The sequence below is a fragment of the Choloepus didactylus genome, chromosome 25, assembly GCF_015220235.1.
Source record: "Choloepus didactylus isolate mChoDid1 chromosome 25, mChoDid1.pri, whole genome shotgun sequence".
Classification (NCBI taxonomy): domain Eukaryota; kingdom Metazoa; phylum Chordata; class Mammalia; order Pilosa; family Megalonychidae; genus Choloepus; species Choloepus didactylus.
Window position 1 is genome coordinate 3,518,606 of NC_051331.1, and position 20,049 is coordinate 3,538,654.

Sequence of the window (20,049 nt, forward strand, 5' to 3'; positions counted from 1 at the left end):
TCCTAAGTCTTAAACCCTCCAAGTAGACTTTGGGAAGGCCAGAAGGAAGGGATGTTCTTGGCCTGATAGCTGAGCTGTGGGAGGTCCTGGCTCGGGCATGGGTGGTGCTGGTGTTGGCACCGTGGAGTTTCAGAAGAGCCTTCCAGAATTTTCTTTTTCTTTCCTGGTACCGGGAAGGCTCAATAAGATCATGGACACAGCTTTGCACGGTTTCACTGGAGAGTATCGACCCTCTTGGTCCTATGGCCTAGGAGAGGGAGGGGTTTTCTGCACTCATTTCTAGTCCAACTCACTCCTCAAATTCCTCTGGGCTGGATGGGTGTTTGGCCTAGAAACGAGACTGAGGCCAGTCGGGGTGTGTGTGTGTGTGTGTGTGTGGAGGGACCCCTCCCTGCCTCTGGGGCTGCTCGGCTCCCTGAGTAAGGAGCAGTAGAGGTGACGAGTCCACCAGCAGCTCCCAGCCCTGTGATGGCCGGGGTGCATCCTTTCAGGCCCGTCAGCCACAGGAGAGCCATGTCATCCTCACGGGGTGGTTTGTAGGGGAAAAGGATGTAATCGGTCACGCACCTGGCACTATGGAAGAAGGGTTTGCAAGGCTCACTGTTTCTCAAGTCCACTGGGTGTATGTGGGAGGCTGGCCGCCTGCCTACCGCACTTACGCAGGACTCTGGGGGTGAGGGCTGAGTCAGGGGTAACAGGCTGGCATTGAGGGCCCATGGGGCCTAGGCATGTATGTCCATCGCTGTCTCCGCTTGGTAACCCGCCTGTTGTACCCACTTGGGGCAAATCCTCCACCTGCCCCCTGGGGAATGCCTGGGAACTGGGTTCAGAAATGCTTTGCTGATTTCCCTTACTGGCTGTTATCAAAGTGTCTGGAAGAAGTGATTACCTCCTTAGGGGTAGCTCCTCAGGGCTCAGGGAAACAATGTATGGCAGTGAGGGCTCCACTACCACAGTTCTGAAAAGGAAACCGTGGCTTCCAGAGGTTGAGTCCCTAATTCCCCTCAGAGAATGACAATACTGATTGTATTAAATGAACTAAGACCGGTATTTGAAGTACACTGCCTAACTCGGTGATGCACAACTGGAGAAAGCTAAGGGAATATAATGGGAAGGAAGGATTTGCTCATCGCTATAGGTCCTCACTAGGGAGAGGGGATATTTGATCCCAGGGTGTGTGCATCACCTGTTGTCACACAACAAATTATTTCAGAAGCCAGTGACTGAAAACATGTTTATTATCTCATGGTTTCTATGGGTCGGGAATTTGGGTGCAGCTTAGCTGGCTCTTTGGTGGTGGTTGCCGGGCTGCTGTCTCATCTGAAGGCTCAACGGGAGGAATCTGCTTCTAAGGTCACACATGTGGCTGTGGCAGAACTAAGCTCCTCACAGCTGTCAGACTGAGGGTTTTAGCTCCTTGCTGGCAGTGGGCTGGAGGCTGCTCTCACCTCACCCCATGGGCCTCTCCTACGTGCCAGCTGAGGAGGCGAAATGGAGTCCAGAAAGTGGGATGTCCCAGCCTTCTGACTCCTGAAAGTGACATCCCATCGCTCTTGCCCTTTTCTGTGCATTAGAAGCAGGTAACTACGTTTGGCCCACACTCAAAGAGGGGATTGCCCGAGGACATGAAGACTAGGAGGTGGAGATTGTCGGGGCCATCTTTGAAAGAAGCCTACCACCCAGTGGGGTATTAATCTAGAAACTGATGTTCTTATAATAAAGAGATTAGATTACGAAAGCTTTGTCAGCCAGTTTGTCCTGGAGATGAAATGGACAAAAAGGATTTAAGCTTTCAGTCCCGACATGTTTTCCACTAATGAGAAGCAGGATATTCATGCAAAGTTTTGACATGCCCCGCTCATGACGTCCTTGCTGAAAAAAGTTCTGTAAGGCATATCCTTCCCCAAGATACACTACTTGAGACTACAGTGAAAATCGGCCACAGCACAAAACTTCCCTACTCACAAATGCCGTGGATGTGTCTTCTCCGCCCCACTGCTGCTCGTTTTGATGCATGAGGTTCCCCCCAGACCTTGAACCAGTGGGACCCTCAGTGGCTCATGACCACAAATTCAGCAGCACCTCCCCTGATGTGAGCCGCCAAGCTTTCAAACAGCCGGCTTCCTGCACGAGCCTGGAACCAGGAGGCCTGCAGCGGGGCTAGTCTCCTGGCCGCACATTCAGCTTCATCAGTTGCTCTTCCAGTGACGTCTGTCACGCAGGTGCAGCTCTCCTCATGTACAAGGTTCATTCTTGTTTTTCTCTTTTTTTTCTTTCAGAGGCCAGTCCGGAAAGCTACCTACTGGATGATTCTAAATGTATACTATTCTAGAAAAGGCAAACTGTAGAGACAGTAAAAAGATAAGTGGTTGGTAGGGGCTCGTGGGAGGAGGGAGAGATGAGTAAGTGGAGCATGGAGGACTTCTAGGGCAGGGAAACTATTTTTGTACGATACTGTAATGGTAGCTACGTCCCCTGCTGTATTTGTCAAAACCCATAAACCCGTGCAACACAGAGTGAGCCCCAAGGTAAAGAATGGGCTTTGGTTAATTAAAAAAAATAAAAATAAATAAATAAATATATATATATATATATATATATATATATATATATAAATAGAAAAAGATGCCTAAAACTAATGTTTAGTAGAATAATTACAGTGCCCACAGTTGAGAAACAGAGCCGCTCCTCTCCACTTAACCTTCCCGTCATACCTCAGAGATGCTGACGTCTAACGGGAATCACTAGCTTGTTTCCTTAGGGTTTTTTACTCCCTGCAAATCTGAGTTTGTGTTGCCTGTCTCAGAAATCCCCGTAGAAATGGAATCTGAACATCCGCACCATGTGCCTTGCATGTGACTCCACATCACAACTGTGAGAACCACTGTGTTGCTGAGCGAGGCTGGGCTCCGCTCCTCTCCGCCATAGCAGTTTGTCCACACCGCTTGAGGGGTGTCCTCTGTTTCCAGGGCGGGGCTCTCTGAATGTCAAGTCTGGGTCCTGAGTGTGTGTGTGAGTTTCTGTGGACCTGGAGTGCTGGGCTGTGCGGTGGGCACAGCTGCAGATCCCCCAGAGGAGGCCAAGCAGCTTTCTCAAGTTGATGAGCTTCGGAACTCCCAGTGAAGACACATCCTGCTCCCGGGACATTCTCCAGGATAGACCCTCGGCTAAGTCACAAAAGGAGTTGTGATACATTTTAAAATACTGAAATCATACAGTGTATCTTCTCCGACCACAATGGAATGAATCGAGAAATCAATAACAGGCAGAACTGGAAAATTCACAAATATGTGGAAATTAAACAAGTTTTAAACAACCTATGTGTCATAGAAGAAAACACAATGGAAATTAGGAAGTATCTTGAGGCAGATTAAAAAAAAAAAAAAAAACCCACAACATACCAGAATTTAATGAGATGCAGCAAAAGCAGTGCTGAGAGGGAAATTTTTAGTTCTAAATGCGTACATTAAAAAAGAAGAAAGATGTCTAATCAAAGACCTATCCTCACAACTGGAGGATCTAGAAAAAAGAGCAAACTGATTCCCAACCCAAACAAGCGGAAGGAAATAAAGATTAGAGCAGTGATAAATGAAATAGAGAATTTTAAAAAATAGAATTAAAGAACCCAAAGTTGGTTCTATAAATCAATAAGCCTTTAGCTAGACTGATAAAGAAAAAAAGAGGACACACACAACTGAAATCAGAAACGAAAGGGGAGACATTACTACTGACCCCACATAAATAAAAAGGACAATAACACAAAACTGAACAACCATATGCCAATAAATGAGATAACCTGGATGAAAGGGACAAATTCCTATAAACACTAACAGCCTACACTGGCTCGAGAAGAAATAGAAGATCTCAACAGACCACTAACTACTAAAGAAATTGAATCAGTATCAAAACCCCCCCAACAAAGAAAGGCCGACAGCCAGATGGCTTCACAGGGAAGTCTACCAGTCATTCTGAGAAAAGCCAACATAACTCATACCAAAGCCAGATAAAGATACCACAAGAAAAGAAAATTACAGACCAATAACCCTTATGAATATAGATGCAATAATCCTCAACAAACTATGAGCAAACCAAATCCAACAGCACGAGAAGAATTATATACCATGATCAAATGGGATTTATCCCAGCCCAGATGTGCAATGGATAAGAAAATCAATTAATGTAATATACCACATCAATAGAATAGAATCATCTAGAATGACACAGAAAAGGCATCTGACAAAATTCAGCATCCCTTCTTGATCAAAATACTTAGGAAACTAGGAATAAAAGGAAACGGCCTCAACACAGTAAAAAGTATATTTGAAAAACCCACAGCTAAGATCATACTCAATGGTGAAAGACTGAAAGCCTTCCCTCTAAGTTCAGGCACAGGACAAGGATGCCCACTGTCACCACTGTCATTCAACATTGTGCTGGAGGTTTTAGCTGGAGCAATTAGGCAAGAAAAAGAAATAAAAGTCATCAAAATTGCAAAGGAAGAACTACTTCCACTATTTGCAGATGGCATGATCCCATATTTAGAAAATCCTGAAAAAAACACTTCAAAGCTATTGAAGCTAATAAATGAATTCAGCAACATGGTAATATAGAATATCAGCATGCAAAAATCAGTGGTGTTTTTATACACTAGCAATGAACACTTTGAAGAGGAATTGAGACAAAAATGCCACTCAGTAAAACTAGAATTCAAATATCTAGGAATAAATCTAATCAAAGATGTAAAGGACTTGTATACAGAGAAGTACAAAACACTGCTAACAGAAATCAAAGACCTAAATAAATGTAAAGACATTCCATGTTCATGGATTGGAACACTAAATATTGTCAATTCTACCCAAAGCGATTTAGATTCACCACAATCCCAATCAAAATCGCAACAGCCTTTGCAGAAGGGGAAAAGCCAATCATCATATTTATATGCAAGGGCAAGGGGTCCTGCATAGTCAAAACCATCTTGAGAAAGAACAGCAGTGCTGGAGGACTCACACTTCCCAATCTTAAAACTTACTACAAAGCTACAGTAATCAAAACAGCATGGTACTGGCTCAAGGACAGACACGTAGACCAAAGGAATCAAATTGAAAGTCCAGAAATAAACCCTCACACCTATGGCCGAGTTTTGACAAGGGTGCCAAGTCCAATCAATGGGAAAGAACAATCTCTACAACACATGGTGCAGAGAAAATTGAATATCCATATGGAAACAAATGGATACCTCACACCATATACAAAAATTTACTCAAAATGGATCAAAGACCTAAATATAAGAACCAGGAAGACAAAACTCCTAGAAGAAAACATAGGGAAGCATCTTCAGGACTTTGTGTTAGACAGTGGTTTCTTAGACTTTACACCAAATGCAAGAGCAACAAAAGAAAAGTAGATAAATGGGACTTGGTGAAAATTAAAACCTTTATGCATCAAAGGACTTCATCATGAAAATAAAAAGACAACATAAAGAGTGGGAGAAAATATTTGGAAAGCACATATCTGATAAGGGTTTAATATCCAGAACATATAAAGAAATCCCACAACTTAACAAAAAGAAAAACAACCTGATTAAGAAATGGGCAAAACGCTTGATAGACATTCTGCCAGTGAAGATACACAAATGGCCAAAAAGCACATGAAAAGAGGCTCAACATCATTAGCCATTAGGAAAACGCAGATCTAAATCATGAGATACCATTTCACGCCCACAAGAACGGATACTATTTAAAACAAAACCAAACAAAATAGGTGTTGGAGAGAATGTGGAGAAATAGGAACACCCGTTCATTGTTGATAGGGATGTAAAATGGTGCAGCTGCTGTGGAGAAATTTGGCGGTTCCTCAGAAGGTCTAGAATTACCTTATGACCTGGTAATCCACTTATAGGTATATACCCCAAGGAGTTGAAAGCAGGGACTCGAACAGATACTTGCACACTGATGTTCATAGCGGCATTATTCATAATTGGCAAAAGATAGAATCAACCCAAGTGTCCATCAACTGACGAATGGATAAACAAAATGTGATATATACATATATAATATATATATTATTCAGCCATAAAAAGGAATGAGGCCCTGATGCATGTGACAACATGGATGAACCCTGAAGACATCATGTTGAGTGGAATAAGCCAGACACGAGAGGACAAATATTGTATGATCTCATTGATATGACATAATTAGAATAAGCATATTCATAGAATCAGAAACTAGAATACAGGTGACCAGGGGCTGTGGTGGCGGTGGGGGTGGGGAATGGGGAGTTAGTACTTAATTGATAGAGTTTCAGTTTGGGACAATGGAAAAGTTTTGGTAATGAATGGTGGTGATGGTGGCACAACATTGTGAACATAAATACCACCACTGAAGTATAAATCTGAATGTGGTTAAAAGCAGAAATTTAGGTTATGTTACTAGAATAAAAATTTAAAAAAAGAATAAAACCGTGGGACTGTACAACACAGTGAACCCTAATGTAAACCAGGACTATAGTTAATAGCATAATTATAGTAATATCATTTCATCATTGTAACAATGTACCACACTAAGGCAAATTGTTAATAATAGGGAAAACTGTGTGTCAGGGGTTGGTATATGGGATCTCTGTGTTTTCTACATGATTTTTCTGTAAACCTACAACTTCTCTAAAATAAAATAAATAAAATAAAATAAAATAAATAAAATGAAAAACTGGCCTTTAGAATTATATTATGTACTTCATGTTTCATTCCTTAATATCTTTCTTAACCTCTTCTGGGTTTCAGTATGGCAAACAGTGGTATCAGGAGAAAGTAAAAATTGCTTATTCAAAATGCAATCTGTTAAGTAACAAGACTCATTCAACTGACACAAATGGATAAATATTTTTTGAGTTTGAGCTATCTGCTAGGCACTTTGAAGTCAGACGGATGAGATATTGTCGTGCTGAAATATTTTGGGAATAGTTATGGAATTGCTTTTAGGAGCTTACATATTTTCTTAAGGTTGGATCTGATGTCTAGCAATAGCCAAAAGGCCTCCAGTCAGGTCCCATAAATCAAGCCAGATACTATCTAAAACGAAGTGTGCCTCTAGAGTTAAATGACAGATTTTATCATGTGTCTTGCAAACTGGCAGTTCCAAATGATTTCCACAATTTACTGCCAGCCACAACAATAAATTAAGCGGACAATGCAATAAGACAAGACAATGATGAGAGAAGGAAAGCCTAAAATGGATGTATTCTGGTTTCCTTAAAAAAACAGTTATTATTCCACATTCACACAGCCCTTGCACCTTATTATTTTTCCATTTCTGATCATCTTCCACAAATTGCTGAGTGTGCAAAATTAGAAGCCAGAAGATATTCACGTTTCAATATTCTGCAATGAGAAAGAAAGAGAATAATTAATGAGTCATAAAATGGAACTAGAAGAAGGCTTGACGAAGCCGTTACAATTACCTCTTTCACTTCTTGCAACTAATAACTTATCCCACGTTTCATTAAATGGTAAAATTTAGTTTTTACTTTGTCCAGGATCCATCAACGATTGATTACTGCCCTCGGTGAGTTGCGAACAATCACAGTGAAATAAGGGGATGTCACAAAGATGCTTGATGACCTAGAATTTTTTGAATAACTGAGTCTGCGTTCTATTTTTAAAAGATGGGACTGAAAATGCACAGAGTGAAAATAAGGGCTAAAGAGAGAAAAGGTGGTTATCCCCTGACCCCCGAATGAAAAATTTCAGAGAATCATCATTTTAAGCTACAAGAGACCCAAGCCTGACCTCCTTTGATGGATCATCAAAGTCTCCAACATTGATAAAGAGCCGCTCGCTGTCTGTGCCGTGACTGCTCTGCAAGCCCCAGAAGAAACGGGGTGATTTTCTGTCACACATCCAGGTGCCAGGGACATGGAGCTGACCGGTCTTCAGGCTGGGGAGGAGTCAGCCAGGAGCCGGCTGGACAGAGGGCACCCTAGGCCAGGGTCCAGAACCTTCCAGTCAGGAAGCCCGCCTCCCCAGCCTTGCTGACAGCTGAGCCCCTCGCACCCCTTTTCCTTCTCCCGGGCCCCCATGTCAGCCTTCCCACCTGGGCAGCCGGGCTGAAGGGGCTCTCTCAGACAGGAGAACCCCCCCCCCACTTCCATCAGTCTTAGGGGGTCTCTCCTGACTGTCCTCCCCTCTCCCTGAAGGTCTATCATCAGACTCTTCCCCAATTTTGGGATGTCTCCCTCAGCCTTGGCCCTGAGTCTGTGGGGTTCCCTCTTGAGGTCTGCAGGTTGCCCCTCAGCCCTCATGACACCCCTGTAGGCCCCTCCTTCAGTCTGTAGGTTCCCTCTCCAGGCCTCCCCCTCTCTGGGGTCCCCACCTGGCTTCTCCCTCTGATCTGTGAACCCCGTCTTCAGTCTGTGGGTTCCCCCAGTAAGCATCCCCCACGGCCTCTGGGTTCCTCGCTCAGCCTCTCCCTCCGTCTGTGGTGCCCGTCCTCAGTCTGTGGGGTCCCCCAGCCTCCCCCTCGGTCTCTGGGGCCCCCCTCAAACCTCCCCCTCGGTCTCTGGGGCCCCCCTTAAACCTCCCCCTCGGTCTCTGGGGTCCCCCCATAAGCCTCCCCCTCGGTCTCTGGGGCCCCCCCCAAGCCTCCCCCTCGGTCTCTGGGGCCCCCCTTAAACCTCCCCCTCGGTCTCTGGGGCCCCCCCTTAACCCCCCCTCGGTCTCTAGGATCCTCCCCCAAGCCTCCCCCTCGGTCTCTGGGGTCCACCCCCCAGCCTCTCCCTCAGCCTGTGAGGGGCCCCCCCAGTCTTTGCGGTCCCCCAGGAGGACCTCCTTTGGCACCCCCCCTCCCACCCCCGCGCCGGCTCCCGGCTCCGGGCTTACCTCCGACGGCGCGGGACTCCGCGGCAAGCTCGCGCCAGGCGCCGGGCGGAGCGCGCACGTCGGGCGGCGGGGGCCGCGGGGCCGCGCGCGGCGTGCGCGGTGACGTCAGCGCGCTGGCGGCGGCGGCGGCGGCGGCAGGGCTGTTTGTTCTGCTCTCCCGCAGCCCAGGAGCCGAGGCGGCGGCAGGCGGCGGCTGCTGACGGCGGGGCCCGCGGGCGAGAGCGGACCGTGAGCGGGCGGGCGGAGCGGGCGGACGCGGACCCGCGCGGGCGGCCCGGAGGCGGCGGCGGCGGCAGAGCGGGCCTGCCGGCGGGGCGGCGTGCGGCCCTAGTCGCGCAGGTGAGCGCGGGTGCCCTTCGCGGGGCCGGGCCCGGGGCGGCGGGGCGCGGCGGGGCCCGCGGGCAGCCGCGCACCCGCATTTGCGTAGCGGGGCCGGGGCACCCGCACCGACGCCATCGGCGCGGCGGGGGCGGGAGTCGGGAGAGGGCCGGGCCTCCGGCCGCCGCCCGGGCCCGCCCTGCGCGCCCCCCGCCGTTGGCCCGCGCGGCCGCCGCCCCCCGGGCTGGGCCCGGCGCGCCGAGCGGGGGGCGGACGGGCCCGGGGGCGCCGCGGCGGGCGGGCCGGGGGCGGGCGGGGGGCGGGCCGAGCGCGGCACTTCCTGCCGCCGCCATTTTGTCCAGGAGGAGGAGGAGGAAGCGCCGTCGCGGGGCCCGGGCCCCGGTGAGTGCCGGCCCGGCGTGGGGGCGCCCCCGGCCCCCTCGGCCCGCCCGTCCGCGCGCCCCGCGAGCCCCGCGGAGCAGGGGCCCGGCCCCGGCTGCAGGGAGGGGGCTGCCGCGGCGCGCCGGCCCGGAGACGGGCCCCGGGGGGCGGGGAGGAAGGAGCCCTGGGGGGCGCGCCCGGCCCCCTCGGCCCGCCGGCCCCGCCGCCCCGGGCCGAGCGCTTTGTTTTGCCTGGCGGGTGCTGCCTCTCGGCCTTGCCACCCGCCTCGTCGATGCGCCGGGCCGGGTGCGTGCGGCGGCTGGGGTTGGGGAGGGATAGGGATGGGAGGTGGGGGGAGAGTTGTGATTCAGCGAAATGAAAAGAGCCCCCACCCCCCTGCCCTCGGGAACGGAAATAGCCCGACTTCAGCCGGCTGCGATGCGCCCGAGGCCCGGCCTCGCTAAAGATGGGGAATCCCGCGCGGCGGGCGGTGTGGGCCGTGCGGACACTGGGGGCCGCGGCCCGCGCGTGAGTCGTGTGCTTCCTCCGGGAGGAGGCTGACCTCGGTTTGACTCGGGGCCACGCTTTGTTTTTTGGAGAGTGCATTGAATACACACACACACACACACACACACATTGCTTGTGTTTCGAGCTGCCTGGTGGGGAGTTGGTGGTGTCTTGGTCGCTGGGTTCGGTTTTTGGTTTTTTGTTTGTTTGTTTGTTTTGTTTTTTTTACGCGTGTGTTGGATTCGAGAAGTGACCTCTCGGAGTCCGCTGCCTCCGGCGTTCGAGAGCGCTCCACCAAGTCCAAGTCCGTCCTTCCAAAAATAAAATTTAAACAAAAACACAAACACCAAGTCGCGGCGTACCTCCAAGCCCGCGGGTCTTTGGCGCTGTAATCGTGGTCGGGAGGTATTTATGAATGGAGCTGTCAGGTTCCCTAAATTGGTAGTCCTTGGAATGTGTGGTGCTTGGAAAGTTGTAAAGGAAGGGATACCAGGAAGGCTTCATAAATGTGTTTTCACTTTCAAGAAGGTTTTGGATGGTGCAGTCCGTTTTATGACCTTGCCAGTGTTTTAATAAAACGTGCCTTTCGGTTTGACTTGGATGGGGGTTACCTTCCCCCCAAAACTTCACCCAGGGAAAGATAAACCTCGCATATGGTTTCCACTGACCAAACGGGGGGAGGGTAGAGCCTGATGTGAGAAGAAATGCAGCTTGCCCAGATATCCACCAAACCCCTTACCTAGCGAAGAAACATAGTATCTAAGGGTCCCAGCTGTGCAGTAAATTAGTTTTTCTGGATGGGCTTGTTGACCTTATAACTGAAAGTAGCCAGTCCCTCTCTGTCTCCTACAATTCAACCACAGCAGAATTGTTGAAGACAAGGAACTTTGCTACAGAGGAAAGTTAAAGCATTGGATGTGGCTGCTGTTTTAAGGATTGTTTGGCTCTTCCAGGGTGTCCGTATCTCTAGCTTCCCTAGCTTGGTGGGTGAGGAGAAAGTTGAGTGGCAAGAAAATCGTTGGCCATTTAATAAAAATTCCATTAAATTATTGGTTTGTTTAAAGAGATTTAGACTTTGCTTGCAAAACTTATCTTTTTGAGCCAGTCGTGATCTTTGTACTAAATTGCATTTTTGCTTTGGTGTGTGGGGGGGATGGTTTTACAATATTTTCATCTTACACAATTCTGGTTATTGAATGACCTGCAAGTCACAGATTCCAGAGGATTGGAGAGGTTTTTGGTTGTTTGTTTTTTAATAAATGCAAAAAGCCATTTGGTATCTCAGGGACTTGGAGACACCAGCCTGTTAAATCTGCTTCTGACAACCCCCTGTCCTCGTGTGTCATGATTGTGTGTTTAGAGTTCTGGTTTTGAGTAAACTTCTAAAGTAGACCATGTTTGTCTTTGTGCCCCTGACAAATCTGTAAAAGGAAAAGAAAAGTTTGTCACTGGCAGCTGCTACTAATGTTACCAAAGTCTTCGTAGAAAATGTTGGGAATTTGCAAGGTAAGATTCCTTGCTGATGCTGAGGTTTCATTAAGAAGATGGACTGAAAGTTAAGATGCTTAACATAAGGCATGAATTTGTAAAAAAATTCTTTAAATTGTTATTTTTTACTAATTGAAGTTCCAAGAGGACCGAGTGTGTTTGGCTTTGCTTATTCTATTATGTATTGTATCTCAATTCCTGGGAGAGTACCTTAAATATTTGTGGAATGAATAAACTGTAGAAATAATTGAGCAAGAATTTGGCCTTTTTTTTTTTTTTTTTTGAGCAAGAATTGCACATCCATAATCCCCCTTGCAAAGGACTCATCACCATCTTCATTTAATAAAATATTGTTAGCAATGGACATAATTGGTCTTTAGTGACATAAAAGGAAAGTAAATTTTGGCCAGGGGAACACTAAGGTCCCTAGAAATTGCAGTCAACTTGTTCATAGTCCAAGCAGTCGGGCATGTGATTGCTTCTGGCATCATCTACTATTTGAAATGTGGTGAGCGGGTTTGAGCTATGGTTCAACCCTGACCTGGGAAAAGTATTTTTAAGGGAAATGACGTGTATAGCAAACACATATGGGTAGCATTTCATAATGTGAATCTCATGTTGTTGATCAGCACATGACCGCTTTTTTTTGAGCAGTGAGCACATTTGAATATTTTGATTGTGTGTGTGTATGTGTATGTGTGTGATCAGCCAGTCTGCCCCAACAGTCAGTACCTGGGCAGGCAGAAATCTCTGAGCACGACTGTTCTTTTGGTATGTGTTAATGGATTAACTCCCCACACCAGTTTGTTGAACACCAGTTTTGTATAATTTGAGCATCGCAATGTCGTAATATCCTAGCAAATAATGGGTTTTTTTTCTTTATAAAAACCTGATTGAGAAATAATGCACTATGCAGTTCACCCATTTAGAGTGTGCAATTCAGTGGTATTTATTATATTCTCAGGATTGGGCAGCCATCAGCACAATCAATTTTAGAACATTTTCACCACCCCAGAAAGAAACCATTAGCCATTATTTCTCCATTAGCAGTCACTTTCCCATTCCCCGCCTCCGCCTCCGGCAACCATTAATCTGCTTTGTCTCTACAGATGTGACTATTCTGGACAGTTCGTATCGGTACTGTCATACAGCGCATGGTCTCGTGTGTCTGGCTGCTTTTGCTCACATAGTATCTTCAAGGCCCATCCGTGTGGTAGCATGGATCAGAACGCTGTCCCTTTTCATGGCTGAATACTATTCCATTGTGGGAGTGGCCCTCACTTTGCTTCACCGTTCATCAGCTGATGGACATTGAATTGCTTCCGTTTTTTAGCTATTGTGATTCTCATGCTGCCATGGACACTCGTACACACCTCTCTGTGGGGATGAATGTTTTCATTTCTCTGGGATGGAATTGCTGGGTCATAGGGTAGCTACATGTGATCCTTTGAGGAGGCACGGTGATTTTTTTGACTGCAGTGATTCTTCGAATCCTTTCACAGAGGGCTTAAAAGAAAAGTCCAGTGGCGTGTGATACAGCCACCCAGAAGGAGGAAGTGCCGTGCCCCGTGTCAGCATGCCGGCATGTTGTGTGGTCCGCGTGGTTTGAGCCCCTGCTGGCTTTGAGAAGGTGCGCGTGCCTCCAGAACAGGAGGCTGGTTAGATAGAAAACAGTTTGGCAGAGGCACCCCAAACTTTCATTGCTGTTAGTGTAAAGGGCGGTTTTAAAAACACTTTGTTTTCATTTTTTCTAGTCTACACGGGCTCCAAACTTTTAAGTGATGTCACTGTGTCATGGTATAAATCACGGGCCGTTTTCCAATCTGAAGACACAGATGAAAGTCCAGTGTCAGGGACTGGGCAAGGCAGCCACCTGCCGTCTTCTTGACTGAGCCCAAAGGGAGATGGAGTGCTGGCTGGGCCGCGTCGTTTGAAACTGAGATTGTAAGGATGTGTTGTGTTTTTTTAATTCAGTTTTATTGAAATATATTCATGTATTATACGATCATCCATGGGGTACAATCAACTGTTCGCAGTACCATCATATAGTTGTGCATTCATCACCCCAATCTATTTTTGAACATTTTCCTTGTACCAGAAAAAGTAAAAATAAAAATATAAAATAAAAGTAAAAAAGAACACCCAAATCATCCCCCCTTCCCACCCTATTTTTCATTTAGTTTTTGTCCCCATTTTTCTACCCATCCATCCATACACTGGATAAAGGGAGTGTGATCCACAAGGTTTTCACAATCACACTGTCACCCCTTGTAAGCTACATTGTTATACAATCGTCTTCAAGAGTCAAGGCTACTGGGTTGCAGTTTGACAGTTTCAGATATTTCCTTCTAGCTATTCCAATGCATTAAAACCTAAAAAGGGGTATTTATATGGTGCTTTGGAGTGCCTACCCGAGTGACCTCTCGACTCCATTTGGAATCTCTCAATCACTGAAACTTTGTTTCATTTCGCATCCCCCTTTTGGTCAAGATGTTGTCAATGTAAGAATATGTTTTTTAAATAAAAGCCGTAGTGATCATTTTGAAGAATTTGGAAAATACAGAGTGATAGATATTATAACAGGAAATGTTATGTTCTATGTGTTATCTCAATAAAACGTTTTAAAGGTATTAAATGTTAAAAATTCTTTTAATCCCTTTTTTATTTCCTTCCAGTCTTTTTTCCTATGTATGACTAACAAGATTGGATTGTACTTTTAAGGTTTTTTAAAAATGTTACATTGTGTCCATTTCCAACATGTTCCATCTTAAATGGCTGCTTACTGTTCTGTCATATGACTGTCCCTAATTTATTTGTATTTGGAATGCTTTTCTTTTACTCTTAACGTTGAATTCTTTTACAAGTTTTTTTCTTTTTTAATATCAAGAAAGGGGATTACTGGATCAAAGAGTATCTATTTTTGAAAACTTGATACATATTGTGCTTCTAGAAAGCTTGCATGAATTTCCATTTCTACAGTCAGGCCTTGACAATGTCTTATTTATTAAGAGTGAGGTTTAAAAAAAGTTTCCCACTGGTGGTAGTTGTGTAAGAGCATGTTTTGAAGGACTTCTGAGAAGCAGAAGTGGCTCCGAGATCTTGCTCTTTGATCTCTACCTCCTGTTGTCCAGAGTTGGACTTTGGTTTTTCTGAAACCAAGCCTTGGAATTCCTGAGCTTGCGACGGGAACCTGGAATGTTCTGGAAAGGTGACTGTGAAGGTCCTCCAGCAGCCTCTTGCGGCCAGTCCTGATTGGTTTTTGCTGTCTCCCTCCAGGGACTGGGATGCCACCTGGAGAGCGGGCTCAGGTGGGGCGAGCCTGGCCCTGCTGCCCGCGGTGTACCCTGCAGCCTGGCACCTCACTTGCCCATCTTCCTGGCAGGGGTGAAAGAAGGCGGTACCTCCCAGTGGCCACGTACACTCATTGATCAGAGACGAGTGGAAGCGGGAGGAAACGCGAGCACATGGCCGATTCCGGCGCTCCACAAGGTCCCACCAGGGACATAGCAGAACCCCTCCTCACTGTGCCTTCCCAGTGAGCTGTGGGTGGAGACTGGTGTAGGAGGCAGTGTGTGGGGGGGGGGGCGGTGCAGTTGCTTTTATGATAGATTAGGAGTGGTGGTAATGGGCTTAGTGGAAGTGTCACCTTCTCTGGGGGCATCTGCCCTGGATTGTTTGCTGCAGAATGTGGGGATGTGATCCAAGGGAATGGCAGCCGTAGGTGTCTGCAGGACTCAAGTGTAATCACTGCCTTTTTAAAACCTGGTTATCCGAACAGAGTGGTAAGGTGGCCTGATGGGCTGATTTTTCCAGAGCTTGGGCCAAGCACCCACCAAACCTCCCCTGCCTCTCTCGGCCTTGGTGTACCTTCCGTGGTTCCATGGTTCTGTGGTTGACTGGTCTTGGTGATGCGATTCTGGTCCCCAGGAGGGTTTGTGCCACAACTCAGGGTCTCCCTGGAGGGCTTCGTGAGGTGAATCAGGCAGCTGGGTAGCCGAGGGAGTGGTGTTCTGACTAACCACAGCCCTGTCGCTGTCCCCCAGTGGATGTGTGGCCTTTTGGCCAAGAAGGACTGGATGACGCCAGTCACCGTTACTGGGGCCATCACAGTGGAGAGCCACGTGCGATGCCCTCTGTCTGTGTTAGATACAGTTGGAGCACGTGTTTCTTTCAGAGAAGGGATTGGCCGGAGACTCTGAGCATTTAACCTCAGGTTAAGGGTGCTTGAGTAGGTTTGCCATTGGTTCTTCTCGAGCTGGGGCACACTTAGAAATAGAGGCTTCCCACGGTATAGGCTATTTGGTGATCTTTTCCTTGGCAAGCATTTGCGTGTTATGCCTGGAGTTTGTTTCGGAACCTTGGGCTGCGGGAACTAGCTTAGGTGGGCTTTGGTGGAGCCATGTGCCCAAGAGGGCAGAGCTGTGGGGTTCGTGGCCAGGTGGTTCCAGCCCTGCCCCTTTCTACTTTGCTCTCTCCCTAAGCCTCGGTGTCCCCTTTGTGGAGTGGGTCAGTATGCCCGAGCAGTGGGGGGTCAGCACTAGGTGGGATCCTGGGCACGTGGGAGGAAGGGGCGGCTTTTCCACTCCCACGCGGGGAGATGGAAAAGGCCGCGGGTCGGTGTGTGTTCAGGTGCCCGGGGCTGATAAAGGTGGTGCCAGCCCTTGCTGATGGCCGGGGTCCCCTTCCCAGGCCTGGGTCTCCACTCAGGGCTCCTGCTCTGCCTGGAGCTGTGCCAGAGGGCAGGTGTTGGGTTTGGCCCTTCACAGTTTCCAGAAACACATGGCGGTTGTTCCTTTGTCCGTGTGTTGCCTGGTGTCCTAGTGTCCCACCCCAGGCAGTGACACACACCTGCGGGCGGCTTGGCCTTTGAGGTTGTTTTGTTTAAAAGACAAGAGTATATAAGAGAATGGGGTGAAATAAGTTCAGGGATATCACCCTTAAAACATGTTTCATGCCATTTGAGGAAACACATCTCATGGGAGCTGATGGTTGCGATAAGGGTTGAAACCGTGAGTGAAGCACAGACACTGCCAAAGACCGGGCAGCCGTGGACCCTCCATGGCCCCAGTGGCGACGAGCCCGGGACCCACAGGTGAGCTGGCTGCAGGCCTGGCTGGCTGCTGGCTAGTTGCGTGTCCTTGGACGGGCGCACAGCCTCTTGCCTCAGTTTCTCCTAAGGGCCCCAGAGAGCTTGGGCTGGAATCTGAGTTAAGAGCAAAAGTAATTATTTCTCTCTGGGTTTTTCAAACCATGGGCCATGAAATGGATTTTAGTGGGTTGGAGTTAGTGTTGGGGGTTGGGGGTGGGATGTCCAGGGGTGGGGCACACTTTAAGAGCTGTTCATAAAACTTCTATTTTGATTGTATGTTGTGTACAATGTATTTCTTACTGGGGCTTGTGGTCACAAAAGTGTGAATAACATTGTTTCAGATGCTACTTAATGGCAATGTGTGGGTATCTCGATTTTTACATTTTGGCCACTTGGCAATCTGTGTTTTCGTTAGTTACCCCAAGGTGACTGTCTTGGGTGTGCTTTCGGGTAGCAGTTGAACTTCATAGGTCGTTTGTTTTTCTCCCTGCCACTCCGTGGTAACCTCCGTAGGGGTGCGCTGGGGGGCTGGGGATGTACGAACAGTGAACGCCAAGTCAGTCGTCTGCAGGGGGCAGAGGGAGAGGTGTGTGGTGCTCTGTATGTGTGTAAGGTGAGCTGCTTGTCTTGTCATCTCGGATACTGTCATCCCCCAATTTTTTTGTTTTTAATTAAGATTTCTTTTAGGAAATGACTGGTGTGACTTAAGGTACTTCTTAGGAATAAATAATAAATGTAAAACTAGTTAGAACAAAAGGGAATTTGTTGGGTGGTGTAATGTGGACATCTGGGGTGGGGCTCAGGCCCAGAGCTTGCTCTCTCCTGGCCTGACTGCAGGGTCTCCCTGCTCGTGCCCTCGGACGGGTGGCAGAGGGCTCTGATGGTGCGTGGGGGGCATGCCAGGCGCCCTGCTTGACACCATTGTGCTGTCTCTGCCCCTGCACTGGCTCACCCCGAGGACAGTTCAGCAGCGCCCTGCCCGTTAGTACAGGCTGTACAGATGGGCGCTTTGTTGAACAAAGCCTCTGGTGCTAGGACTCGGGGGTCGCCCACCCACCCCCCACTCAAAGCAGGAGATTTTGGATGGCTGAAAGAGAAGCTAATTTTCCAGACTGGGTGGTAGGCTACAATTAGTTGAAAACATTCAATTAGTTAGAATGAATTATTTGAGAAGAGAGTATGAAATGAGTTCAGTGACTACAGTTAAGGATGTCCGTGTCCCACATCCTCTGGTGGAGGATGAAATGACGGACGTTGGGGGCTCTGGCATGATCTGGAGGGCTCTAGGGGGAGCGTCTGCTGAGCAGGTGGGAGGGCACAGGCGCTGGGGTGAGGCTGTTTTGGAAGGGGAACCTTAAGGAAGCACGAGGAAAGCCTTGGAGAAGAGGCCAGGGAAATGCGTTTCGGTCAGAATCTGAGTGAAATTGCAATGGCGAAGTCATTGGGTGTCCGAGCCTGCACAGTCTACAGTTGTGATTTTGTGGTTCGCTGTTTATGTACTTAAATTCCCAGAAAGTCTGCTTCTCAGTGTTCCTCTAGTATCACAAAAAGCCTGCTCTGGTTTCCATCATCAAAATCAGAGTGTCCGGCCCTTCTGCACTAGGGGTCCTCGCTGTCGGGGACTGTCCTTTCAGGGCCCCGCAGTGACTGCGAGTCTGCGGCTGAGGACAGGTCTCTCTGCACAGCCTGCAGGGGTGCCTGGGGAAGTTGGAGGGGCCTTTGGGAGTGGGCTGGGGGCCTTCCCTCGAGAAAGGTGCAGATGTGCAAGAGCCCCGGGCAGTCAGGGTGTCCCCGGAACCCAAAACACTACCTGAGAAGCAGGAAGTAGAGGTGAATTTCCTAGGTTAGACGTTGAAGATGGTGAATTTATTGTTGGATTAATGAAAGCCTCTGGTGGAATTGACGGCTTTTGCAGACATTTACAGGTTCCCGGTGCTTCACGACCCATTTTGATTTGTCCTTGTGAAGACCCCGCTGAGCCCTTCGTGCTGTCACTGATCACCTGGGTGTCCTCAGGGCGCAGGCCTGCCCGGGCCCCTGCACTTCCCACTTGCATGCTCCTTCCTGGGGCTGGCGCGTCAGGTGTGCTGGGGTTGGCTCCCGCCACCTCTGCAGATGAAGAAAGGTCTTTGTTCTGGGGCTCTTTGCCTAAGCAGCTGCTGCATTTGGGGTGAGCCTTGGAGCCCTTGCTGCAGAAGGTGACCTGGTGGACAGCAGGCGGCCCGACCACTCGGTGGTGGTGCAGGCAGGCACGGGGGGTTTGTGGCTGTGGTCCCCCAGGCGTGTGCTCAGTGTGCCCTTCTCCCCTCCTGCCCTCCTTACCTGATGGAAGGAATTGGAGGTTCTGCTTCTGTGACCGGGACACAGTTGAGTCAGAGCATGGAGAAGAGACTCCGATTTCTTCTAAGGATAGTGCTGGCCACAAACTCCTGTGCCCTCGTGGAGATTCCCCTGCCATTCTCTCAGCGTCAGCCTGGTGGGTGCCGTTTCTCTGCTCACCTGAATTGCAGTCTTGTCGTGTGGACCTGGCCTGTGTGGTTTCAGCAGTTGCCCCTTTTCTGCGACAGAGAAACACATGACTGTGTACGCAAGTTTTGTAAAAGGGTGCTGTCCATGTGGGGGGCTGTTTTCATTTATAATCTTGAGTGGTAAGGTGGTGAGTGCATGTGTGTGTTCCTGTGGATAGGTGAGCTGTCTGGAAATGACACTGCCTTCATGTGTGTCCACGTCAGGATGGTGACTGTGAGTCCTGGGTCTCTGGCTGGGACAGGAGTGCGCTCTGAGTCTGCCGGGCGCCCACAGCGCACCTGCCATGGTGACGGCCGGAGCACCCTCCCAGGCTGCAGTCCTTCCCGCCAGCCTCCAGACCCCCGCTCCCTGCAGCTCTCGGCAGACCGCTGCCCAGTGAGGCGGAGTGCTGCGCTTTCTGGATCCGGACTTGACGTGCCCCCTCGCCTTTCTCTGTCACATATTGCATGCCTGCTCTGAACCCACTGCAGCCAACCCTCAGTCGCTTACCAACATGCGGAGCCGCAGAGCCGGCCCTCGCCGCCCCCACTGACCTCCCTGCGGCTGCCGGCCAGTGCACCATGTGGCCGCCATCTGATGGGCCCGCGGGCCTCTGTGGGCTTCTGCGCCTCTGTGCCTCACGCACCGGGTGCTGACGTCAGCCCCAGTTACAAGGAGGAGGCCGGGGCTCCATCCCCTGGTCGGGGGCCCGCTGCGAGAGCACGCGTCCAGGCGTCTGTCTGGTCTGTGAAGCAGTACCACCCTCTCGAGGAGTCTCGGGCGACACTCACCCTAGTGTCATTTACCCTCAGCCTGAGAAAGTTTCCGCTTGAGCTCCTGCCAGCCTTGGTTCAGTTTCACTTTTGTTTTCATTCTGCCGCGGGAA

The 20,049-nt window shown here is 49.1% G+C and overlaps 1 protein-coding gene across 1 annotated transcript in view; it reads left to right on the top strand.

The window, feature by feature from the left end:
* The first annotated feature begins 9,408 nt into the window (after positions 1-9,408).
* Positions 9,409-20,049, top strand: part of BRD4 (bromodomain containing 4) — a 58,634-nt gene continuing 47,993 nt past the window's right edge. The window contains 1 exon segment of the mRNA XM_037818634.1: positions 9,409-9,592. The gene's annotated coding sequence lies outside the window, so the exon portion shown is untranslated.